The 7,528-nt window shown below is 37.0% G+C and overlaps 1 long non-coding RNA gene across 1 annotated transcript; it reads right to left on the reverse strand.

The window, feature by feature from the left end:
• Positions 1 to 2,604: 2,604 nt before the first annotated feature.
• On the reverse strand, positions 2,605 to 4,786 carry LOC147326603 (uncharacterized). Its single transcript, XR_015130620.1, has 4 exons — positions 4,476 to 4,786; positions 3,734 to 3,782; positions 3,502 to 3,565; positions 2,605 to 3,106 (listed from the first exon to the last, which is right to left on the reverse strand). It is a non-coding gene; the product is annotated as an uncharacterized LOC147326603 (long non-coding RNA).
• Positions 4,787 to 7,528: the final 2,742 nt, after the last annotated feature.

Genomic DNA, 7,528 nt, shown 5'->3' on the forward strand with positions numbered 1-7,528 from the left:
ATTTTACCAATGCAAGGGTGCATTAGTACCTTGTAATACAACATATCTATTTCATAAAGGGTGAACACAAATGTCCAAAGAGACTTCCTGGCAGCTGCCATTTTGAGTATAACCTCTGGTACGGGCACGTTCAGTTTGCAGCAGCTATACAACAGTGGCCTCTAGAGGTGTTTACACACTACCACCAAATCAGACAATGCAACACAACACGCAGGTCACCCCAATGAATAGATTAGGCTGGTAGCAGTGACTTGTTAACTTATCATTTATCAAACATGTCTCCCATGAATGATGTGAAATAAATTTGAGGCATAACATTTACGTCACAAGTTAGAAGTTGCAATCAGTTTTTAGGAAAGTGAGTTTAATAAGAGTAGGTAAAATAATGCAGTAATTTCTTAGATTTTATAATCATTTTATAAATCATGTTGGCTACAGCCTATTTAGCAGTGCAACAAGAGCATTAGACAAACAAACAAATAAATAAACAGTCAGCAAAAACAAAAAAGTTAGTACCCAGGGATAAAAATGTTGAGTATGAAAGGGAAACCTAATGGACAGATGTGATGCCTGAACAGTGGTGGCTTTAAGTGATGTATCAACTTAAACATGCATCCACAGTCTATGTTACATAAGTATGATGATCAGTGGTGACGGCTGGCGCCACTTTGGAAGCAGAAACTGTTGGTTTGAAAGCCTTTAGTGTCTCCTTGTGGCGGGACTCTTATACTGTACTGTGAGATCTCGAGCAGTGACCCCCCCCGTCACTCTGGCTCCTACCTCAAAGCACACTGTGCGCTGTCGATCTTACGTGCTGCACAATAATATTCAATAGTTAGTGTTTACTGTTATATTCACATAGATCATCGCGATGTTATTTATTAAATTGCTCTCTTTTTTGCTCGTTTTCTCTTTTTTTCCTGACAGGTGATCCAGGTGATTGATATATGTATTTTTTTGTCTGTTTGTTTTTCTTTTTTGTCCTTTATCACGTTCATCTTCCCCGCTGTTTTTCTTTCCCTCTTTCTTTCTCCGTTTTCTTTCCCCCAGTCAAATCCGTCCCATGTTCAGCAAGTGAAAATAAAACAAAATAAACATTTGGTACTTAATGGATTGAAAAGAAAAATGATGGCACTCTTGTAGTTCACACAGGTGGTGATGATTCAGGGTTTTAATTTGTAAGGTTTGAATTTTGAGCCATCATAAATTTTAAACCAGGAAAGTATAATATTTAACATCTGATAAGTTAAAGCTAATACAGCTGCTCATATATAGGTAATTTGAAGAACTACCTACACCAATGAGTAGACTTCCCAGAATGGAAACAGCACTCTTTGTGTGGTTGGAGAAAACAGTCAAGTTGTTAAGAACTATGACTGAGAAGAATCCGCCTGTGTACAGCAGCAGGCTGCCTTCCTAGAATTTGGATATCCCCCGTGCGCTCGTCTCTGTATTATGTGCATTACCTCTCTTGGAAAATTAAAACCACAGCAGCTTTTTATAGTTTTCTTCATTCACTATCATCTTACACCAAAAGTCTACGCTGAAGAAGATTATTCAAAACATGCAACACAGTCACCAATCCCAGCAAATCCACCCCTAAGTCAGACTGTACAATACAGAAAATAAAAGAGCTACATCTCAGACTCTACAGGCTTCAGTTAGCATGTTAAATGTGAAAATTCAGTTAGAAAAAGACTGAACAAAAACGGCCTGAGTTTAGCAATTAACCAAAGTGACAAACATTGCTCTAAATAATTCTCCCCTAATCCAAGTAGTCACCCAAACCTGGACGTGGATTTAGAGGCCTGAGGGCCATCTCACACATTTATTCAGAAAAAAAAAACAAGTTTCAATTAAAATTAAACAAATCAAAATCTTGTGGACGTGTGCCTTTTACATGTTGGTAAAATGTTTAGGATGAGATGGAGATATAACACTCATGCACCGTGAAAATTATGAAGGTCTAAACATGTATCAAAGGGACTCACTGAACATCAGTGGATTTCTATGGGGCAAACGTACTTAAACAAGCCACTGTGACCATTGAGGCAGAGCAGAATGAATGATACTGATGGGAACTATGAGGGTTTGTAGTTAAATTCCTGCTCTTACAGGATCAGGGAGTGTCTGTTTAAAGATTATTAACATACACTGTAAAATTTAATTAGTTCCCAGAACTCAAAAAAATTGAGGAAACTCATTGCCTCAAAAGAATTGAGTAAAGCTTAACTTAAAATGACTAAATTAGGACAACTTGTTTATTTTTGAGTACTCTGTACAAGCTCATTTGTTCCCAGAACTCAAAAAAATTGGATCAAGTGAGATGACCAAGTTAGGGCAACTTACTCATTTTGAGTACACTGTACAGCCTTGTTAGTTCCCAGAACTCGTTGCCTCAAAAAAACTAAGTAAAGCTTACTTAAGATGACTAATATTGCAAGTCTGCAGTATTAAGAATAACTTGATATTTCTGACTGTACAGTACTAATTGTTTACTTACTGACAAACATTTCAAGTTCAACTAAATGAAAAACAATTTGTGGTAACCTGAATATGATTAAAAATAATTAACAACACTTTTTGTAATGATGTTAAAATCAGACCAACTTTTATTTTCAAACACAACAAAGTATAACAGCCAACATACTGGACACTGTTCTGCTGAACAACAAACAATTATATTGCCATCACGGTTATAATCTTACAATGAAACAAAGTCTCAGATTTAGTTATTCTAAAAATAAGTTTAGGCCTACCACAAGTTTGTTTTGTACTTAAATTACTTCTATAATCAAAATAAAATATTTGTTGTTCTGTCACAAGTGCAGTCTCTAATTTAAACAACACATTTGTTTTTCATTCCAACACATGAGCTGGAATGTTGTAATATTTTAAGGATGGCTTGTTTCCAGTCCAGGCATTACTGCCTGAATGACTATCACGGATCGAGGTGATCCAAATATAGGTGCAGAAGAAAGTCTTTAACTTCCCTTAAGTACAGTGGCAGTGGATGTGGGTTGGAGATGCAATGAGCTTGAACCTGCAGGCGACCATCTTCACTGACCACACCATCTGTGACGGAGGACTCATCTCTCCTGTTGTCCTGCAAGCAAACAATCATATTTTTTGGAACATGAACTTAATTGCTTTCTTAAAACATTTTTTTCTGCATTTGGTATGAAACAGACTCCAATTTAGACAATCTCAGGCTCCCTCCCCACTGGAGAGGTGACATTCAATGTCCAAATTGTCAGTCTGGATAGCCGTGACCCCCACCCGACACACAATAATGTCATGAAAGCATCATTTTAAAAAGGGCTATGCAAAGATGGCCAATAACTTTCATTCTAATGATGTGCAAAATGATTTGGGCACAAAACAAATTTTGCTGTTAAACTTGCAGACTTCACTATATTCAGTGTAGACCCTCTAAACTAAGTTTGGGGGATGTGATCTTTCAAGAAATGCAGACCAAACTGTTGTTGTTTGTTTACTTACACAGCATGTCTTGTAGAATTAACTGGAGTCACCAGCAACAGCCTAGTGCAGTCATATCTCAAGTCTAATAACAGAAGACAGGAAAAGATCAGTAAAGAAACAACTTCCCCAAACCAAAAAAGAAGTAAAACAATAAGTAAAACAGGCTGATCTAAAGTATGATTAAAGTTCAGCCTGATTAATATAAATGTCACTGACAGTTGCTAATATATTGGAAAACCAAAATACTTACCACTGAGTTGATGTCTTTCTGTCCAACAGCAGGAGTGCTGGTCCCGAGCCTCAAAGACAGTATGAAGCAAGCAGAGGGAGAAAAAACAGAACATTTTTCAGAAACCGATTTGATCCTTAATGGCTGTGCAATCATTGTAACATAGAGTTTGCTTATGTTGTTAAATAAAGGCTAGATTTGACATTAATAGATGCCACAGATGTTCAAGGTGCCACAAAGCATGAAAAAAATGGACGTCTTGGAAAACGTCTGGGCATTTTTGCAAATATGTGACGTCTTGATAAATCGAGCAGATATTTGAACTTTCGACAGCTACATTCTCGCCTGAAAATATCTTAAAAGTTGATTTTGTGACCCAGAAAAAGTAATAGGTTTTTTAGCCGCGCTCCTCCACCATTGCTGCGCTTACAAGTACGCACAGGCTCCGACGAGAGCTCTGTTATAGCTGACCGGGAGGTCAAGGCTTGGTAAGAGTCCGCGAGCACAGCTAACTCCTGGCTTATTGTTTTCACCCCCCCGAAGAATTTTGTCTGGGCTCTTATCTCACTTTTTTATTTCAAACAATCAACAGAAAATTTCACAGACACATTTTTATATAAGGTTTTTAAGGCTGTGGTGTTCATTTCTAAGTAACATGAGCCCAGCCGCAGCAGCAACGCTAGGCTAACACTAACTAGCTAGCACGGTGCTAAACTAAGAGAAGCCACAAAATCAGTTTGAATAAGAGTAAACATTTACTCACCAAGTCAGTGTATCAGGTAAAGATCCACAGCAATGACAACAATAATCTCTTGAGCTGACGCTTTCCTAGGTTTGCTCAACATATTCCATAAAAAATGCTGGCACCATGAACTTGCGGACTGATCCGTGCTAGGGAGGAGGACGGTAGTGAGTGGCATTTTCAAAACACATCTTTCATCCCTCCGCACTGAGAAGAAAAACTTCTGTCTTACTTAGTTTTTCTAAATTAAGACAACTCAAATAAATTGAGTTTATCAGCATTTCTGTAGAGGACAGAACCACCTGCTTTAATCTACCATGATGCTCTGTGTTATGTTGCCATGGCAATATGAAGTCAAATAAATACAAATATATAAACTGCACATTTGAAGGAGGACAAGAAGACAGGCAACTGGAAGAGCTTTTGAAGCAGGGAAACTTTTCTGGATTACTCTTAATTTAACTGGAAATTTTGCGAATACAAGTCAAGGAGGAAACAAGGAGGCAGGTTGGATTATATCTGAGGACAGGACGAATGAAGGAGAAGCATGAGGAGAGAGAAAACAGCAGAGCGATGGTGCAGAGCTAATCGTGGATCAAGTCGAAGAAGCAAGCATCAAAACTGTGAGTAAACATAACACATAAAGACTTAAAAATTACTGTGCTGATTAAGGAAACATTAAATTTGGTTAGTTTGGGGTCTGCAGCTTCAGGTTTGTGGGTTCAGTTGGTCTCAAAATTGAGGAAAGACAAAAAAAATTCTTTTGAAAGGTTGTTGGAGGATTCTTACTGTAAGAAATATCTGGGTTTATTAACTGCTTTTATTAAAAAAAAGTTGCATTTTATTTAGTCACATTGGAAAGGGAAGATTGGAGGATCGGGACAATAATGTGGCCAGATTTACTGTTTCCTTAATCAGAACAATAATTTTGATCTGAACTAGAAACTTCACTATGATCACCGTGTTAAAGGTTGAGTTACTTGTCAGTCTACATTTATGTTAAAGGTACTTTTAAAAAATGCAGTTTATTCGTTGTTTTTTAAAAAAAGGCTCCGCACCTGAGAAAAAAAGAAAATAGGTATCCACACCCCCAAAATTGCTGTGGATCAGAGTAGCTAAGCCCTGGTTAACTGCAATTATATAACAGGAGATGAAAAATATTGGAATGATTGAAAGAAACAAAGATTGCTTTAGGGTTTGAAGATTTGACTTTCTTATTGAAAGAGACGAAAACTAATCCATGTGTGACACTGAGAAAAAAACTGAAAGCTTAAAAGATCTGGAGGTCTGACTACTGTTATTCAAATGTGCAAACTTGTTTTAATGACATTAGAAAGAAAATGGGATGTTTAAAAAGGTAATATATAAAGATGATTTTTATATTACTTGAAAAAATGATGTTGGTTAGTGCTTCTGTACTTAGAAAAATGCTGGGTGACTAGTAAGCTGAGATTTAATGTGATAAACTGAGGAAAGGTAATATAATCTACACACTTGCTATTATTATTGTAATCCATACACCAGGTAATATTTAATCAATCATCATTCATAATTGGTGATCTATGCAAGTTTTAAGGAATAATATTTATTTGCATTCCCAATTAATTTGCAAAATCTAAAAGCGGATCTTGGTTGTTTTTTTTTTTTGTTTTTTTTTAAAAAGACGTTTCTAACTGACTTGAAACTTTTTTCAGCTGTAGAGTAAATTGAGGAGCACACAATAAAGTGAACATGCTAGGGAGAGATTGCCATGAACTCAATTTTGATGACAAAAACAGCTAAAAGAATGAGCGTTTTGTTGACACTGATGACAAAATCCTGGTCAGATACAGACAGACACATGCATACAACACACACTACTGCTCAAAAGTTTGTGGTCAGATTCAAACAGTTGTCTTTTAATTAATAATTTACATTTACTTTAACATATTATTACATGAAAATGATCAGAAATGTTTTCACAGATGTGTGTTTAATGAATCATTTATGTTGAATCACCCATGATGCATTAGGAAATGTCTACTCACTTATACGTGCGCCAAATCTTAGAAACAATCACTGCTGTGTGGACCAATCACATGGTTATAAACCAGGTGAAAATTGACTTCAAACTTTTGAGCTGTAGTGTAGATTGCAATGATAGTGTATATTTATCTATTACAGAAGAATATATAGAAGTATGAGGACAGGGAGACACTGTAAAAAAGTTATGAGCTGTCTTGCTGCAGAGAAAGTGGAGTCTGTCATCCTTGAAAAGCTCCCAAAATAGGCAGCTGGCAGGTTGAATGATGCTCTGCCTCTGTGGTCAAGTACAGACATAGGCCTTAAGCAACCATGAGCCACTGATAAGTGTGAGAAATTAGTGCACTTAATGCAGCGGTCCCCAACCCCCGGGCCTCGGACCGGTACCGGTCCGTGAGTCATTTGGTACCGGGCCGCGAGAGTTGAGGCTCAGGTGTGAAATGTATGGTTTTCAGGGTTTTTATCGGTTTTCAGCGTTATTTTGTTATCGTTTTTATCGTTAACTCGGTGTCCCTGGGTCTTTTCAAGTGTGTTATGAATAAATCTTCTTTTTTCGGTACCGGTACTAGTTTTATTTTGTTGTATTTATCTGCGAAACCTTAAAGGCCGGTCCTTTAAAATATTGTCGGGCATAAACCGGTCCGTGGCACAAAAAAGGTTGAGGACCGCTGCATGTTTCCTAATTATATACGTATGAGCCACTAATAGGAGAAAATGAGCACGCAATAAAGTGGACTTGTTAGGGAGAGATTGCCATCAGAGTTAAAACACTCCACCTCAATTTTGATGATAGACACAGCTAAAAGAATGAGCGTTTTGTTGACACTGATGACAAAATCCTGGTCAGATACAGACAGACACATGCATACAACACACACTACTGCTCAAAAGTTTGTGGTCAGTTTCAAACAGTTGTCTTTTAATTAATAATTTACATTTACTTTAACATAATATTACATGAAAATGATCAGAAATGTTTTCACAGATGTGTGTTTAATGAATCATTTATGTTGAATCACCCATGATGCATTAGGAAATGTCTACACACTTAT

The sequence above is a fragment of the Aulonocara sp. 'chitande type north' Nkhata Bay genome, linkage group LG7, assembly GCF_057382095.1.
Source record: "Aulonocara sp. 'chitande type north' Nkhata Bay isolate Kocher_YH1m ecotype deep benthic linkage group LG7, A_spYH_male_GT1.1, whole genome shotgun sequence".
Taxonomy (NCBI): domain Eukaryota; kingdom Metazoa; phylum Chordata; class Actinopteri; order Cichliformes; family Cichlidae; genus Aulonocara; species Aulonocara sp. 'chitande type north' Nkhata Bay.